Here is a 19,227-nt window from a genome sequence, read left to right as displayed (position 1 = left end):
CACAAGTGGTTGAGAACTGTAGAGGTTTTCAAGTGTGTCCTCTGACATCAGAAGTCCAAACAATGGGTTACTGATTGTGGCACTGGTGGTTTGTACGCAAGTGCAGATTATTGAGAATAGTATTCACTGGTGTTTCATCACCAATTCATAGTTTACCAAACCAGAACCAATCCCCCTCATGTTAAATGCCCTTATGATGTACAAGGTCATGCATGTCTCATCAGGTCACGGAGTACAGGCACCCCCTGCAGCAATGGACAGAAGACACAGAACACTGTAGGAGGTGCACCAGCAAATAGGTGAGTTGCACCACTTCCACACTCACTACAGGCCCAGCAGGGCAGCAGGTGGAGACAGCTGCACAGATTTCATGCTGAAATTTTACTGGAAATCTGTGTGCACTACACGGACAGCAATAGATCCCTCCCTGATCAGATTCAATTAGCAGGATCTGATGATGGAGTCTGCTGGCCATCCCGTCTCCCAACCTTCCCCCTTCCAACCCTAGCTTCTAAATCCAGCCTCACTATATTATGTACAGGGGTACTTTAAAGTTTACGAACCCTTTAAAGGGAACCTTAAGAGGGATATGGATTTTTCCTTTTAAACAATACTAGTTGCCTGGCAGTCCTGCTGAATTCTTTGGCTGCAGCAGTGGCTGAATCACACACCTGAAACATGCATGCAGCTAATCCAGTCAAAGTAAAACTCTAGGAGGAAAAGTACCCAAAGGATAATCTGGAGGCTTGCCCCATCCTCTACCATACCCATCCAGTGCTGCGTACCCCAACAGACCATCGACAATCTGGTATCAGCAGCTCGTACATGCGCAGTAGCATGGACCCAATCTGGCTTGGCATTTTCTACTGGAGCAGGTCCATACTTCTGCGCAGGTGCAGTGTGGCTGCATGCTATGGAGAATGACCTGGCAGTGGAGGAGGGGGAAGCCTCTAGTGAGTTCCCTCTCCCAAAGGTAAATATCTAAGGTTTCACTTTTAGAAAACGTACAGGTTTATTAAAGAGACTAAACAAAACTTCCCCTGAAGGATACTTACATCGGAGGGGGGGAAGCCTCTGGATCCTATTGACGGCAGCACTGCTCCCCCCCCCCCCCCCCGCCCCCCCCGAGGAGAAGAAAAAAAAAAAAAAAAGGAAAAGGGCCTGCAATATTTACCTTCCCCGGCTGGCACAGTAGCGGCTCCTAGATGGGCTCAGGCGGATATGGCTGAGTCCGATCAGGTCCGCTATACTGCGCAGGCAAAACGCGCCTGTGCAGTAGAGCTGACCTGATGGGGCTCTAGTATCTCCGTCTGAGCCCGGGCGGAGAGCCACTACTGCACCTGCGCTGGAGCCAGCAAGGTAAATACTTACATGCCCACCGTTCAGGGACTTCTAGCGCTGCCACCGTAGGATGGAGGAGGACAGGGGAATCCTCAATAGGATCCAGAGGCTTCCACCTCCAGGGGTAAGTACCCCCCAGAGGATGTTTTTAATTTACAGATTCTCTTTAAAGGACATCTCAGCTGAAATGTTAAAAAGGTACCTGATGTGCAAGACCTATGGAAGCTGCCATATGCATTTCCTTTTAAACAATACCAGTTGCCTGGCAGTCCTGCTGATCTTTGGTCAGTAGGGTCTAAATCACACACCTGAAACAAGCGTGCAGCTAATCTTGTCAGATTTGACATAGACATCTGATCTGCATGTTTGCTCAGGGTCTATGGCTTAAAGTATTAGAGGCAAAGGAGCAGCAGGACAGCCAGGGAATCAGCATTATTTAAAAGAAAATAAAGACGTCCGCTTCCATATACATCTTACATTGTGTTTCCTTTAAAGATTAGATCTGCTCCCATACCATCACCCATTCCTCTGGTGCTCTGGTCTTTCTTACAAAACTGATCTGTACATGTTGGTCTGGAACCCACTAGGAATCACTGCAGCACTTTAAAAATCGCTGCAGCACTGTGTGATGCGATTCCTAGGGAATTTGCGATTGCATTTTCCGAACACTGTACAGTAATGGACAGTGCTTCCAATTCGGTCATAGGTGCTTCTCTAGGGCCAATCAGAGAAGCGCCTGTGATCTCTTCCTTTAGGGGGCGGAGCTACGGACAGAAGGGGAAAAAAAAAAAAAAAAAGAGAGAATTAAAGACAGTGGGTGAGTAAAGAAAACCTGTAACAAAAAACCTCCCCTGGGGGATAGCCTCCGGATCCTATTGAGGCTTCCCCCGTCCTCCACGGTCCCACTGTGGCGGCAAAAATCCTCCCGGAGCGGCGGCGATGTAAATATTTACCTCCGTGGCTCCAGCGCAGGATCTCTTCCCACGGAGATAGGCGGAAATAGCCCATCTCATGCGCCTGTGCAGTAGAGCGGACCCGACGGAGATCGGATACTTCCGCCTATCTCCGTCAGAAGAGCCGAAACAGCACCCCCGCTGGAGCCTGGAAAGGTAAATATTGAACAGGATGTCGGATCTGTCGGGCCGGCTTTGAAGGGCTGCAGCGAGACCCCCGTGGGACAGGAGGACGACGGGGGAAGCCTCATTAGGATCCTGAGGCTTCCCCATCCCGAGGCGAGTACCCCCCAGAGGACGTTTTTCTTGTTACAGTGTCTCTTCAAAGTTTTATTTAAGACGCGATCACCAAAGCGCTGCATAACTGCTTTGATAAGCAGCGTTATATACTTTGCATTAAGCACAAACGTGCTAAAAATGCTACATGTCCTGTGATAGAGATTACCCCTAATTGCAATCGCACTAATGGGTTCACCCCTACACACTTTCATTGGCAAAGTGTTTTTGGGAATCGCCAAGTCGGCGCTGCCAAAAAAACCCTAGTGGGTTCGGGTTCTTATTCGTACACTGGATTCTTGGCAGAGGCAGTTATTGGCCGCCACAGCCGGGTTTCAAGACAAAGATCCAACAACTTTATTTTTTATTTTTAAACTTTTTCCCACCTGCTTCTTATGAACAATGGTCTGCCAACAAGTACATAGGACAGAACTAAAATACTGGGAAGTTTACTGTAACTAATTCAGGGGGGGGGGGGGGGGGGGGGGAAACAAAAAAAAACCACTTGTAATGAGGTGGTGATGGGCTATTCTGTCAGAAACAAATTATATGCAACTGCCCATAACATAATCAGTATAAAGTCTACCACTTTACCTTTATGCAGAGTAACAATATTCAAGAAAAAACTGTCATGTTTCATTAAGAAAAACACACACACACACACACACACCTTTGCACCTGTCAAAGACTGGCCTGAGCAAGTTTTTTTCTTAAATAGGGAAAAAAAAAAAAAAAAAAAAAAAAAAAAAAAAGGGTTTGCACCTGTCAAAGCAAGTTTTTACTTCTAATCAAATTTTGCCTGGTTCGAACATAAACAATCTACGGATTTCATTTCCATCTACAGTAAAAATCCGGCCGCAACATTAACCCTTAAAGCCATATGAAAAACTTATTTAAACTTGTTTCCATGGAAACTGACACCGAGCTTCCCAAGCCGATTGTGTATAAAGCGCAATTCACACCCTTATCCCTCCCCAGTCCTTTGAAATCCTCCAGCCACCGTGCCCCGCCCCCGCCATCACCCTGGATGCCACCGATAAACAGGACACTCCTGTCCCTCGCCGTCACCACAAGGCAATCAGATAAACAGGGTGTGTGCCGCTCTCCGTCCACAGAACAGGAGCCAGAAAGTGTCACAAGAGAAAAACAGTGCAGAGCGAGTGAAGTTGTAATGTAGACTAGCTACATCAGATACATTGTACAGGCGGCACCGCGCCGGAACATTCCTCCCTTGTAGCCGAGGAAACAAAACTACTGCCGTGTGGCTTCACAGTAGCATTCACCTCCACCAATGATGCCCACCAAACGTACACAAACTGCCCTCAGCAGCATCCGTCATAAAGTGGAGCTTCCTTGTAACGAGAGGCTGGTTAGCCGCTGTTGATGGGCAGGATGTAAACAGGCACACCGTATATAACCTGTGGATACTGGCAGCAATCAGGGGTGATCCTGTCTGGCAACATACACAGCACACTCCAGGCTTTGCCCCCACGGTGACCACTGAACTACACATCTGCTACAGAGACACCAGAACAGGTAGAGCAAACTTGTGAGAGACCCCAGAACTTTCCCAATACAATAAATGAATGGATACAATGATCTGCAGGAGGAGCAGCTACCTATGCGCTGAGTGTCCCGCCTGGATGGGCTCCGGCAAGCACAGAGGTGTGGTACAGACAGTTGTCAGACACCCCAGAGCACTCCAGACCTGAGCTGCTCGCTCCGGCTGCCTCACCTTAGATCCGCAGCAGCTCTGTAGATTGCTCGCTGTGTTCTGGAGCGATGACGAGCCGGTGATCGCTGCCTGGCCGGAGAGAGACTGCAGTGTCTTGGACTGGTATGTCTGAGCAGTGCAAGTGACAGGCTCCCACTCCCTACTCTCCAGACTGCAGGCTTCAGTGAAGGAAGGAGGGGCAGCTCTGTGCTAGAGGAAGAATTAAATCCTCCACCCCCTCAGGGTTCACCATGACATCATTGTCAAAGGATTGTGGGAGAGGAGGTGGAAGAGAAAAAAAAGCAGCTAATTAACCTGTTTCACGCTGGAAATTTGCATAGGAGCTGCAGCAACTTTTACTGCATTTCTGTCTGTCGGTTTCCTTTCAGTTTTCATACTTGAAAATACATTTTGAACTCGTTTCTACTTTAAATTTGTGACAAACATAATAGAGCAGTTGACATGTAATTAACGTATTTTGTGACATTTCTGATTACTTTTAACTGGGAATCAGTTGTTCTTTTTTACATTGATTTTGCTATTTTGTATAATCTGCATGTAGTGTGTAATGTAGTACTAATCTACTAGATTGTATTTTAATGTTTATATTAATATAACAATATTATTTGCATCACAATTCCAGGTATAAAAAAATTAACATCACACCTCCCCATGCCAAGTGTATTTGTAGTAAAAATGTTTTGGACTTGCAAATCGACAAATGTATCAATCTTCCTGCAATTTTCCATGCTTTGCTTGCTTTACCATCCTGCACTATAAATTCTTTTTTCCAAATACTTTTTTTTAAATGCAATAATATATAGAGTTAATAGATAGCCAAGTGCCCCCCCCCCCCCCCTCCAATCCCTGGTGGTCTAGTGATCACCCATCCCCCACAACATTCCCTTGTGGTCTAGTGGTCTTCCCATCCCCCACAGTATTCCCTGGTGGTGGTCTAGTGGTCACTAGAGATGGGCCGAACGGTTCGCCGGCGAACGGTTCCAGGCGAACTTTGGTGGTTCGCGTTCGCAGAGAACCGGGAACTTTTTTTCAAAGTTCGGTTCGCCCATACACTTTAATGGCCACCGAATTTAACGGTTAATAGCAAAGTCCCCTTACATGGTAGAAACACCAAAATAGTTGGGAATGTTACGTGGAATAGTGGGAACAAGAGGAAAACATTTTTTTTAAAAAAGACCTTATACTTTTTGAGAAAATCAATTTTAAAGTTTCAAAGTAAAATGAGGTGATTCATAAAAAAAAAGAACCAATTCATTAAAAAGAACCGGATGATTCAAGAACCGTTAATTTAGCAGAGAATGCGTCCTGAGCAGGACGTGAAGCTGCTGGCTCGCTGCTGTCTCTCCCCACCTGCCTGCACCTGTCACCCTCACCTAGCCTGGCACCCAGTGCACCCATGGGTGCCAGACTAGGTGAGAGTGACAGGTGAGGAGGTGGGGAGAGACAGCAGGAGTCCAAAAGGAGGCATTCTCTGCTATGTGGGAGGCGTCGGAGATCTTCAATCAACTTAATTGAAGATCGCAACATAAGAGGATACAGTTCGTTGGATCGTTTACCGTGGATATTGGCGTGGGATAACTTTTTTAAAGGTACAGGTAAGTAATTATGGTTAATTTAGAATAATAAAATACTTTTCTCGTGGTTGTGTTTTTATTTCATTTAACCCTTTGTGGAAATGGGTAAAGGGTACTTTGTACTCCTATACTCATTTCTCCTGGGAGGGGGGTGGGCTTCTTAAAGGGGACTCCCAGATGCCACCATGAACCCCCCCAGGGAGTCGTCGCCCCCACCTCCTCCTGGGGCACCGGAGGTGGGGAAGAGCCCCTTGTCCATGGATTGGACAAGGGCTCCGGGGGGGAGAGGAGGGGAAGGCTTGGCCGCCCCTCCCCCCCCCAGAGCCCCCCCCCCCCCCATACCATGGACCATGCGGGCTGGTATAGCTCAGGGTGCGAAGCCCCAGTCGGCCGGGGCTCCGCATTCTGGCTATCCCAGCCTGCATGGGGAACAATGGGTTACAGAGGCTCGGGAGGGGGGACCCCACGTCATTTTTTTTTCATTTATTTCCCACACTCAGCACATAAAAATAATAAATATATATATATATATATATATCCACATATATATATTTATTTATTTATTTTAAAGGACTTACGAGGCCACAAGTATGAAAAAAGTTAAATACCATTTCATAATCCAGATCCATGGAGGACGCCATCTGCGCTGCATTCATTCCGCCATGGCACCCGCAGTAATACCGGCCCCGGTCGGGTCCCGACCCCTCCAAACGGGTCGGGTTCTCATTCCCCTCTCACTATGGCCGCCACAGATTGTCGCGGCTGCGCAGCTCTAGGTCATCCTCCCGATGCGTCCGATGTATGCACGCATATTGATGACGCGGCAGGAGGAGGCCCTAGAGCTGCGCAGGTGCAATCGCGTCTGTGCGGACTGCGCAGCCGCGGCAATCTGTGGCGGCCATATTGAGTGGGGAATGAGAACCCAACCTGTTCGGAGGGGTTGGGAGTCGGGACCCGACCGGGGCTGGTATTACTGCGGGAGCCATGGGGGAATGAACGGGAGGGCGCGGATAGCGTCCTCCATGGATCTGGATTATGAAAAGGGATTTAACTTTTTTCACATTTGTGGCCTCGGAAGTCCTTTAAATATTGTTTCCCGCTATCTTTTTAACATATCCTGCAAATTTGGTGTTGCTAGGATGTAAGGGGCCTTTGCTATTAACTGCTAAAGTCGGCGGGTGATGATAACCAACCAGAATTATAGGGGTGCAAAAGTGCTGAATTCTGCCATAGGCTTCCATTAGGCTCCCTATTTCACTTTCAAAAATCTCAAATCTTTTCAAAGGGCAATTGCTCAGCAGGGGCAAATTTTCTAGCATTGTAGGAACTGTTAGGGGGATCATAACTGGTGAGTTTCGGGACCCTAGGCCGAAGAGGTCATATCCTAGGGTCACAAAAACCTGTTTATTTGGGCAATTTCAATGGTAGTGATTCTGACGTACATAAATCGCAGCCATGGCCGTTAGCAACGTCTGAATTTCACGAAATGTCTCATGCAGGTAGAAGACATATTGTTAGACTTGGATTCCAAAGATGGGGTCCCTACATCTCTGCAAACCAGAGTTACAGGGGTGCAAAAGTAGTAAAATCCCCCATAGGCTTTCATTGGCTCCCTATTTCACTTTCCAAAATCTCACATCTTTTCAAAGGGCAATGGCTCAGCAGTACCAAATTTTCTAGCATTGTAGGGACTCTTAGGGGGATCATGACTGGTGAGTTTTGCCACTGCTGAGCCATTGCCCTTTAAAATGGTGTGAGATTTTGGAACGGTAAATAGGAGGCCCAATGAAAGCCTATGTGTTAAGCTTGGAGGTGTATTCTCCACAGTCAGCATGCAACACATAAGCTGACGTGAAGGAGGTACACACACCAGCACAAGGAATCAGGATATCCCCAGTTTAGTGGAGGAGAGGACTGACTCCAATAGGAGATTGTGGTGCACAGAGCCGGTGCAGATCCGAACAGCCACAAACAATACTTTCGTGATAACGTCTCAGCGCAAAGTAGCGCTGAGCGCATAAACCAGGACTGAGGAGATCAGGACAGGTAGACAGAATGAACGCTTGCTTAACTAGCCACTACTTAGTGACAGCAAGCGTCCACAACAAGACAGACTGGAATGAGGCAGCCAATGCGTTGCAGCGATGGCGTGCCTCACAAAGACAGGACAGGATAGTCAGGAAATAGGAAGATCAAGATAGATGAATGTAACACAGACAAATATACAATAACTTGTAAAAACAAAACAGAGGACACCGAGAGCCCAATAGTGCAATATTGTCTGGTAAGCTCAATATATAAAATAATGTCAAAGGTTCTTATACTCACAAAGGTGGGTTACCATCAGGCAACCACTTGACAGGCAGGTGGGAAGTATTAGTACCTGACCCCACTCAGGTATAAAAGTCGCTCTCTGTAGATAGGAAAATGGGGAAAGAACCCCTCCACCAGGTGTGGACTTAATAGTGCTGTAATATGTACGAACAGAGGCGCCAAGCAGAGTAAAACAATGTTCTAAAAATGATAAAAAGAGGGAAGTCGAGGTGGACTTACCTCCCTCTGGTAGTGGACATATACTCAAATGCAGAGTAAAAATATATATACAATTTATTCACAACTCCATAAAATCGCAACGCGTTTCGCGGTCAACAGTCCCGCTTCATCAGGCAGTATAGGAGCATAAAAAACTGTAACAGATACAAGCATGCATATCAATATACCACAGATATGGACCATTAGCTCAAAAATATAAAATATAAAAATTCGAGTACAAATTTATGCAAAACAACTAGGTATTTTTAAGATAAAAAAACTCTTTGTTGTGGATATTGCATGCATCTACAAGCATGCATATCAATATACCACAGATATGGACCATTATCTCAAAAATATAAAATATAAAAAATGCGAATACAAATTTATACAATTTTCAGCTAATGGTCCAGATCTGTGGTATATTGATATGCATGCTTGTAGATGCATGCAATGTCCACAACACAGAGTTTTTTATCTTAAAAATACCTAGTTGTTTCGCATAAATTTGTATTCACATTTTTTATATTTTTGAGATAATGGTCCATATCTGTGGTATATTGATATGCATGCTTGTAGATGCATGCAGTATCCACAACAAAGAGTTTTTTTATCTTAAAAATACCTAGTTGTTTCGCATAAATTTGTACTCGAATTTTTATATTTTATATTTTTGAGCTAATGGTCCATATCTGTGGTATATTGATATGCATGTTTGTATCTGTTACAGTTTTTTATGCTCCTATACAATAATAATACAATACAATACAATAACATTTCTATAGCGCTTTTCTCCCATAGGACTCAAAGCGCTTAGGCTCTCTCAGATTCAGTAATTAGTAGGATGAAGTATTCACACAACAAAAGTTATATTTCTGCAAATGTCAAACTGAACAGGTGGGTTTTCAGTCTGGATTTAAACACGTCCAGGGATGGAGCTGTCCTGATCTGTTGAGGTAAGGAGTTCCAAAACGTAGGGGCAGCATGACAGAAGGCTCTGGGACCAAAAGTTTCCAAGTGGACTCTGGGTATGACTAGATTATTAGAACCTGTTGATCTGAGAATGCGGGGATTGCTACGCAGCTGCAACATATCTTTCATGTATTCAGGGCCTAAATTATTCAGGGATTTAAATGTCAGTAGGCCGATCTTGAATAGGACCCTCCATTCTATAGGTAGCCAGTGAAGGGAGTGCAGGACTGGCGTTACGTGGCAGTGACGGGGTTGGTTGGTTAGCAGTCTGGCAGCAGTATTCTGTATCAGCTGTAGTCGGTACAAGACCTTTTTTGGAAGGCCAGTGTAGAGAGCATTGCAGTAGTCCAGTCGGGATGTGATGAAGGCGTGGACTAAGGTTGGCAGATCTTCTGGGGGTATGAGGTGCTTGATTTTTGCAATGTTCTTCAGGTGAAAATAGGATGATTTCACCACAGCAGAGATTTGAGTTCTGAACTTTAAATCCCAATCAATTAGAACTCCCAGGCTACGCACATGATCAGAGCTGCGCAGATCCGTGCCTCCTATTCCCAGTGGTGAAGACTGCAAGTTAAGTTGTTTTGTTATCATGCTCTGCCCTCCTATCAGAAGGACTTCAGTTTTGTCTGCATTTAGTTTCAGCCAGTTGTCATTCATCCATTGCTGTAGTTCACGTAAGCAGGCGTTTATAGTTAGGGTTGGGTCTGTCACACCAGGCTTGAAGGAAAGATATAGTTGAGTGTCGTCTGCATAGCAGTGGTATGTCAGGCCATGTTTTTGGATTAGTTTTCCCAGCGGTAACATGTAAATCGTGAAAAGCAGGGGAGAGAGGATTGAGCCCTGGGGCACCCCATACCTAAGTGATACAGGGGTGGACAGGAAGGGCCCCATAGACACTTTTTGGGTTCTGCCACTCAAGAAGGATTGGAACCACTGAAGAACTATGCCATCAATGCCGCAGTATTCCTGTAGCCTGTTTATCAAGATGTCATGGTCAACTGTATCAAAGGCTGCAGAAAGGTCTAGCAGTATGAGGATGGAGCACTCTCCTCTGTCTCTTGCCATGAGCAGGTGGTTGCATATTTGGATGAGGGCCGTTTCAGTGCTGTGGTGTTTCCTGAAGCCAGACTGGAATGGGTCATAACTGTTGTTTTGTAGGATTTTGGCTTCTAGCTGGATGTAAACAGCTTTTTCAATTAGCTTGCCCAGAAAGGGAAGGTTAGAGACAGGTCTGTAGCTGGTCATTGCATCTGGGTCCAGGGAGGGTTTTTTGAGGAGAGGCCTGATGATTGCTTCCTTCAGTAAAGCAGGAAATATCCCTGATTTTAAGGAACAGTTAACAATTTTTAGGAATACCGGTACGAACAGGTCGGGGCAGTTCAACATGAACTGTGTTGGGCCAGGATCTAGGTCACAGGTAGTTAGGCGGACGTGAAGGAGGATGCTTGATGTGACTTCTTCATCAATTTCTTTGAAGTTTGACCAAGGTGTTACATTGTCTCTGCTAATGGTCTTCGGCGCTATATTAGGCTCAGATGCTGTAAGTTGGATGTCGGACCTTATAGCGGAGACTTTGTCTGTGAAGAAATGGGCAAATTGGTCACAGAGGTCCTTTGAAGACTCGATGTTAAGTTTTTGACATGCCGGGTTGCAGAGTTTTTCCACTGTGCGGAACAGTTGGGCTGGTTTGTTAACTGCATTTGCAATCTCTTGTGATAGAAAGGATGATTTTTTTCCCGTGATTACCTTTTGGTAGCTCTTCAAGTGGAGGATTAAGGCATGTTTGTCTTCTGGGGACTGAGATTTGCGCCACAGTCTCTCAAGTTTTCGGCCTTGTCTTTTCAGCTCTTTTATAGCGTTATCAAACCACTGTGCATGATGGTGTGGAGTAAGATATTTGGTGCGCAGAGGAGCAATGGTCTCAAAGGTGGAGGACACACATTTGTTGTATTTAAACACCAGAGTATCAGGGTCCAAGCTGGAGTCAGTCAATTCATCAAAGCTAAGGTTATCTCGGATATGTTGAGGTGTTAGCCCTTTTAAGCGGCGATATTTTATTTGATTCTTGACCTGGTGTTTGACAGCTGGTATTGAGAGGGAGAAGTGCCTGATGAAGCGGGACTGTTGACCGCGAAACGCGTTGCGATTTTATGGAGTTGTGAATAAATTGTATATATATTTTTACTCTGCATTTGAGTATATGTCCACTACCAGAGGGAGGTAAGTCCACCTCGACTTCCCTCTTTTTATCATTTTTAGAACATTGTTTTACTCTGCTTGGCGCCTCTGTTCGTACATATTACAGCAAATATACAATAAGTATGTTTTTTTCTAGCGTATTACAATTACAGCTATCAATGAAACTATTTGTAACGTCTGACTAACATATGTATATATCGGCAATAAACCGATATATGACATAAGCAGGAACACTGACTAGGACTGGAGCAATACAGGGAACAGGACTCAGAAGGATTCGCTATCTCTTCGCAGAGATGAACGCAATCCACAAACAGAACCAGGAGCAGGATACTAACTCAGCACGGGTGATCACGATACGCGCAAACTACCAAAACGTGCTGGAAGGCTGACTAACTGAACACAGGATATAAACAGTTCGTGTACGTATATATCAGCGACACTGATGTATCAACGTAACACGAATACAAGGAAAATAACAAAAACGTGCAAGTATGCATATATATTGGCGATGAACCAATATATGACACAAGACAAGCAGAGAACAACTTCTAGAACAAGAGCAGAACTAGGAGGACTCGCTGACCCCTTCGCAGGAGTCAGCGCAGTCCACACGGACTAGGAACGAGGTGGGGCACGAGCAGAGTAACAGACAGAATCTGAGACTATGGTAGCCCATGGAGCATTGCAGGAAGCAGTTCTTTATACTGAGGTCATCCAATGGGAGCAGACCTGCAGATTCCCACACAAGTGAATGGTAATTAATCACAGGCTGACAGCAGGAAAAGGCAGACAATGATATGCAGCCTGCAGGAAAGGGATTGCCACTCCATTGCAGCAGACAATGTTTGTTTACACAAAAGCATATTAAACTGTCATTAACTTCAGAGCGACTGCAGATGGAATCAGCAACCAGTTTAAGTGCAAACCAAACTATGCAAGCAAATGCATGTAATGACATCAGAACTGCTTGGGTTGCAATACCACTGCAGCCAGCAGTAAACGCTGCAGAAGCGATCGTAACACTATGGTGGATTTTACCACATTTGCACCCCTGTAACTCTGGTTTGCAGAGGTGTAGGGACCCCATCTTTGGAATCCAAGTCTAACAATATGTCTTCTACCTGCATGAGACATTTCGTGAAATTCAGACGTTGCTATTGAAATTGCCCAAATAAACAGGTTTTTGTGACCCTAGGCTATGACCTCTTCGGCCTAGGGGCCCGAAACTCACCAGTTATGATCCCCCTAACAGTTCCTACAATGCTAGAAAATTTGCCCCTGCTGAGCAATTGCCCTTTGAAAAGGTGTGAGATTTTGGAAAGTGAAATAGGGAGCCAATGAAAGCCTATGGGGGATTTTACTACTTTTGCACCCCTGTAACTCTGGTTTGCAGAGGTGTAGGGACCCCATCTTTGGAATCCAAGTCTAACAATATGTCTTCTACCTGCAAGTGAAATAGGGAGCCTAATGGAAGCCTATGGCAGAATTCAGCACTTTTGCACCCCTATAATTCTGGTTGGTTATCATCACCCGCCGACTTTAGCAGTTAATAGCAAAGGCCCCTTACATCCTAGCAACACCAAATTTGCAGGATATGTTAAAAAGATAGCGGGAAACAATATTTAAAGGACTTCCGAGGCCACAAATGTGAAAAAAGTTAAATCCCTTTTCATAATCCAGATCCATGGAGGACGCTATCCGCCCCCTCCCGTTCATTCCCCCATGGCTCCCGCAGTAATACCGGCCCCGGTCGGGTCCCGACTCCCGACCCCTCCGAACAGGTCGGGTTCTCTTTCCCCACTCAATATGGCCGCCACAGATTGCCGCGGCTGCGCAGTCCGCACAGACGCGATTGCACCTGCGCAGCTCTAGGGCCTCCTCCTGCCGCGTCATCAATATGTGTGCATACATCGGACGCATCGGGAGGAGGACCTAGAGCTGCGCAGCCGCAATCGCATCTATGCGGACTGCGCAGCCACAGCAATCTGTGGCGGCCATATTGAGGGGGGAATGAGAACCCGACCCGTTTGGAGGGGTTCGGGACCCGACCGGGGCCGGTATTACTGCGGGTGCCATGGCGGAATGAACGCAGCGCAGATGGCGTCCTCCATGGATCTGGATTATGAAATGGTATTTAACTTTTTCCATACTTGTGGCCTTGTAAGTCCTTTAAAAAAAAATATATATATATATATATATGTGTGTGTGTGTGTATATATATATATATATATATATATATATATATATATATATATATATATATATATATACAGTGGTGTGAAAAACTATTTGCCCCCCTCCTGATTTCTTATTCTTTTGCATGTTTGTCACACTTAAATGTTTCTGCTTATCAAAAACCGTTAACTATTAGTCAAAGATAACATAATTGAACACAAAATGCAGTTTTAAATGATGTTTTTTATTATTTAGTGAGAAAAAAACCTCAAAACCTGCATGGCCCTGTGTGAAAAAGAAATTGCCCCCTGAAACTAATAACTGTTTGGGCCACCCTTAGCAGCAATAACTGCAATCAAGCATTTGCGATAACTTGCAACGAGTCTTTTACAGCGCTCTGGAGGAATTTTGGCCCACTCATCTTTGCATAATTGTTGTAATTCAGCTTTATTTGAGGGTCTTCTAGCATGAACCGCCTTTTTAAGGTCATGCCACAACATCTTAATAGGATTCAGGTCAGGACTTTGACTAGGCCTCTCCAAAGTCTTCATTTTGTTTTTCTTCAGCCATTCAGAGGTGAATTTGCTGGTGTGTTTTGGGTCATTGTCCTGCTGCAGCACCCAAGATCGCTTCAGCTTGAGTTGACGAATAGATGGCCGGACATTCTCCTTCAGGATGTTTTGGCAGACAGTAGAATTCATGGTTCCATCTATCACAGCATGCCTTCCAGTTCCTGAGGCAGCAAAACAACCCCAGACCATCACACTACCACCACCATATTTTACTGTTGGTATGATGTTCTTCTGCTGAAATGCTGTGTTACTTCTACGCCAGATGTAACGGGACACGCACCTTCCAAAAAGTTCAACTTTTGTCCACAAGGTATTTTCCCAAAAGTCTTGGCAATCATTGAGATTTTTTTTTAGCAAAATTGAGATGAGCCTTAATGTTCTTTTTGCTTAAAAGTGTTTGCGCCTTGGATATCTTCCATGCAGGCCGTTTTTGCCCATTCTCTTTCCTTTTGTGGAGTCGTGAACACTGACCTTAATTGAGGCAAGTGAGGCCTGCAGTTCTTTAGATGTTGTCCTGGGGTCTTTTGTGGCCTCTCGGATGAGTTTTCTCTGCGCTCTTGGGGTAATTTTTGTCGGCCGGCCACTCCTGGGAAGGTTCATCACTGTTCCATGTGTTTGCCATTTGTGGATAATGGCTCTCACTGTGGTTTGCTGGAGTCCCAAAAGCTTTAGAAATGGCTTTATAACCTTTACCAGACTGATAGATTTCAATTACAGTACTTTTGTTCTCATTTGTTCCTGAATTTCTTTGGATCTTGGCATGATGTCTAGCTTTTGAGGTGCTTTTGGTCTACTTCTCTGTGTCAGATAGCTCCTATTTAAGTGCTTTCTTGATTGAAACAGGTGTGGCCGTAATCAGGCCTGGGGGTGACTACAGAAATTGAACTCAGGTGTAATAAACCACCTTTAAGTTATTTTTTAACAAGGGGGGGCAATCACTTTTTCACACAGGGCCATGTAGATTTGGAGTTTTTTTTTCTCACTAAATAATAAAAACCATCATTTAAAACTGCATTTTGTGTTCAATTATGTTATCTTTGACTAATAGTTAACGGTTTTTGATGAGCAGAAACATTTAAGTGTGACGAACATGCAAAAGAATAAGAAATCAGGAAGGGGGCAAATAGTTTTTCACACCACTGTATATGTATATATATATACATATGTATATATATATATATATTTTTATTATTTTTATGTGCTGAGTGTGGGAAATAAATGAAAAAAATGACGTGGGGTCCCCCCTCCCGAGCCTCTGTAACCCCTTGTCCCCATGCAGGCTGGGATAGCCAGAATGCGGAGCCCTGGCCGACTTGGGCTTTGCACCCTGAGCTATACCAGCCCGCATGGTCCATTGTATGGGGGGCTCCGGGGGGGAGGGGCAGCCAAGCCTTCCCCTTCCCCCCCCCCCCGGAGCCCTTGTCCAATCCATGGACAAGGGGCTCTTCCCCACCTCCGGTGCCCCAGGAGGAGGTGGGGGCGACGACTCCCTGGGGGGGGGGGTTCATGGTGGCATCTGGGAGTCCCCTTTAAGAAGGGGACCCCAGATGCCCACCCCCTCCCAGAAGAAATTAGTATAGAGGTACAAAGTACCCCTTACCCATTTCCACAAAGGGTTAAAGGAAATAAAAACACAACCCCGAAAAAAGTCCTTTAATTTTCCTAATTAACCAGAAATACTTACCTGTACCTTTAAAAAAAAATTCCCACTGCAATATCCTCGGTAAATGATCCAACGAACTGTATCCTCTTATGTTGCGATCTTCTATTAAGTTGATTGAAGATCTCCGAAGCCCCCCACCCACATAGCAGAGAATGCGTCCAAAAGTCCTTTTGGATGCATAGCTGCTAGCTCCCGCTGTCTCTCCCCACCTGCCTGCCTGCACCTGTCAACCCCCACCTAGGCTGGCACCCAGTTTACCCATGGGTGCACTGGGTGCCAGCCTAGGTGGGGGTTGACAGGTGCAGGCAGGTGGGGAGAGACAGCAGCGGGAGCCAGCAGCTTCACGTCCTTCCGAGGACGCATTCTCTGCTATACTAACGGCTCCTGAATGAGCCGGATCTTTTTAATGAATCGGTTCTTTTTTTATGAATCGACTCTTTTTTTTAACTTTAAAATCGATTTTCTCAAAAACTATAAGGTCTTTTTGAAAAAAAAAATTTCCTCTTGTTCCCACTGTTCTTCGTAACATTCCCAGTAATTTTGGTGTTGCTAGCTTTTAAAGGGGCTTTGCAATTAACCATTAAAGTCGGCGGGGGTATATTTTCCCACGGTCAGAAGGAGAATTTACATTGAAACTTTAAAATTGATTTTCTCAAAAACTATAAGGTCTTTTTGAAAAATTTGTTTTCCTCTTATTCCCACTGTTCTCCTTAACATTTTCTGCAAGTTTGGTGTTTCTAGCTTTTAAAGCGGCTTTGCTATTAACTGCTAAAGTCGGCGGGCGCTTAATTTTCCCACGGTCAGAAGGAGTTACTTTAAAATTGATTTTCTCAAAAACTATAAGGTATTTTTGAAAAAAAATTTCCTCTCTTGTAGTCACTGAAAGATCTCAGGTGTTAGACACCTTGAAACATCTTTTCCATCACTTTTGTGGCCAGCATAATTTTTTCTATTTTTCAAAGTTCGCCTCCCCATTGAAGTCTATTGCGGTTCGCAAACTTTTCCGCGAACCTAAAATCAGAGGTTCGGCCTATCACTAGTGGTTACCCCATAGCATTCCAGGTGGAGTTGAATAGGGTGCAGATGGTGTCCTGTTAGCTCCAGAGGGCTGCCCCTTGGAAGGGGTGGGGGGCATTGTCACGTCAGTTATCTGTCCAGACAAGGCACCTGGCATGCATAGATGTCGGCAGGCGTCCAGACCCATCTTGTAAGTCTTGGAGGCCTGGCATTGTGTGCCCATGTGTATTGTGGTGCGTGGGGTAAGCGATAGTGCCACAAGGCGTTGTTGTGAGCATTGTGTTTGCGCATGAAGGGCATCTGTTTGTACTTGTCTGTGGTTACATTTGTTATTGCGCATGTGCGTGTGGTCTTGAATGTATGCATATATGTATGACACGCTATGCAGTTCGATGTGCAGAGGGCTGAGGGCAGAGTTGCTGCCCTCAGCACATCGGTCTCCAGCTATCCAGGTACGTGACACAGAGAGCAGGTGGTGCTGCTGGAGACAGAAAGAATCTCTGGGGCGTGGCTAGCCATGGTGGAGAGCGGACGTGAGTGAGAGAGTTCCGTGATCCAGACCCGAAAGCAATGTTCCAGAGGCACTCTAAAGGCACTCATCCAAACTAAGGTGGTGCTATAACCTCTAAGAGAGATAAGAGAACCAAGAAAAGCAACTCAGAGGCGCCGTATAAGCAGCGCATAAGCCGTTTTTTTTCCAAAGCAGATGCGGACATGCTCTCCAAGATGGCACCTGACCACAGCTCACAGCACTTGCAGCAGGAGAGAGACTCGCTGGATCCTACACCTCCACGACAGGCACAGACACGTTCCAAGTTCCAGTCCAGCCAGAGGAGACTGTACAGGACGGACTTGGAGGATGAAGGCGCAGAGAAAGACTTAGAGGTGGGGGAAAAAACACTAGGCCACAGGCACAACACGAGGCAGGCCCAAGCTGCATCAGCTCGGCCCAGGTCACAATCTGTTACGAACTGTGTGCTGCTTTGTTCCTGCAGGGGGCTTTATGGACATGTAGCAGCCCTGGGATTCTGTCCTCCACCAGCAGAGGGCTCTGTGGACTGTGAGCAGCCCTTCAGCAATTCCCACGTGCATCCTGTTTGCTACCTGGACTATATAAGAACTGCCTTTGCCTCCTGCTGGTTGCCAGAGCTTAGTAGTTATTTGCAGCCCTGAGTTTCTGGACAACCTGCTACCTGATCTGTTCCTTGCCCTGAGATTTATATTTGCCTTTCTGTTGCTGGACCTTGTATTCTTGCCTGACTCTGATTCCTGCCTGCTCCTCTGTACTTTGATTTGTTTGTTGCCTGACCTTGCATTACGTTTTGACTGTGATTTCTGCCTGCTCCCTTTTGGTACTGTGATTATTTGTATATTATTCCTGTATATATTATCCTGCAGTGGCGCACGGAGGGGGTTGTTCTGGGTGTCTAGAACACCCCCCTGCACTGAGACCGGAAGTGGGGCTGCCGCATGGCCCGGCCGGCTGGGGAGAGAAGACAGAAGAAAATGATGGAGGCGCCAGCCGCGCTAATAAGGGATGCGGGAACCGGCTTTATTCCTCGCTCCCTCCCTCCCTCTGAATGCCCCTCGCCTGCGGTGAATGTGTGCCCGGCTCCCCCATGAGTGTGTGTGCAGCGGAGCGGTAGGTCCTCTTACCGCAGATCAGGCGCACCAGCAACTGGAGTCTCATGCTGCCTGTGACGTCATGGTAAACAGGAAGCATGAGACTCCAGTTGCTGGTGCGCCTGATCTGCGGTAAGAGGACCTACCGCTCCGCTGCGCACACACTCATGGGGGAGCCGGGCACACATTCACCGCAGGCGAGGGGCATTCAGAGGGAGGGAGGGAGGGAGCAAGGAATAAAGCCGGTTCCCGCATCCCTTATTGGCGCGGCTGGCGCCTCCATCATTTTATTCTGTCTTTTCTCCCCCGGGCAATCTTCTCCCCACACAGGGGGCGGGCACCTTCCTTCACCTATTTTATACTGGGGGGCATATACCTATCTAATCTATCCTGGGGGGCATATACCTATCTAACCTATACTGGGGGGCATATACCTATCTAATCTATACTGGGGGGCATATACCTATCTAACCTATACTGGGGGGCATATACCTATCTATCCTATACTGGGGGGCATATACCTATCTAACCTATACTGGGGGGCATATACCTATCTAACCTATACTGGGGGGCATATACCTATCTAACCTAT

General features: G+C 46.0%; 1 protein-coding gene across 1 annotated transcript in view; it reads right to left on the bottom strand.

The window, feature by feature from the left end:
- LOC137546828 (rho-related GTP-binding protein RhoC) overlaps nucleotides 1-4,478 on the bottom strand; it is a 109,575-nt gene extending 105,097 nt beyond the window's left edge. The window contains exon 1 of the mRNA XM_068269728.1: nucleotides 4,306-4,478. The gene's annotated coding sequence lies outside the window, so the exon portion shown is untranslated. The remainder of the gene's footprint in view (nucleotides 1-4,305) is intronic.
- Between the last annotated feature and the right edge of the window lie 14,749 nt (nucleotides 4,479-19,227).

The sequence above is a fragment of the Hyperolius riggenbachi genome, chromosome 2, assembly GCF_040937935.1.
Source record: "Hyperolius riggenbachi isolate aHypRig1 chromosome 2, aHypRig1.pri, whole genome shotgun sequence".
NCBI lineage: Eukaryota > Metazoa > Chordata > Amphibia > Anura > Hyperoliidae > Hyperolius > Hyperolius riggenbachi.
This window is presented reverse-complemented; position numbering and strand designations above follow the sequence as displayed.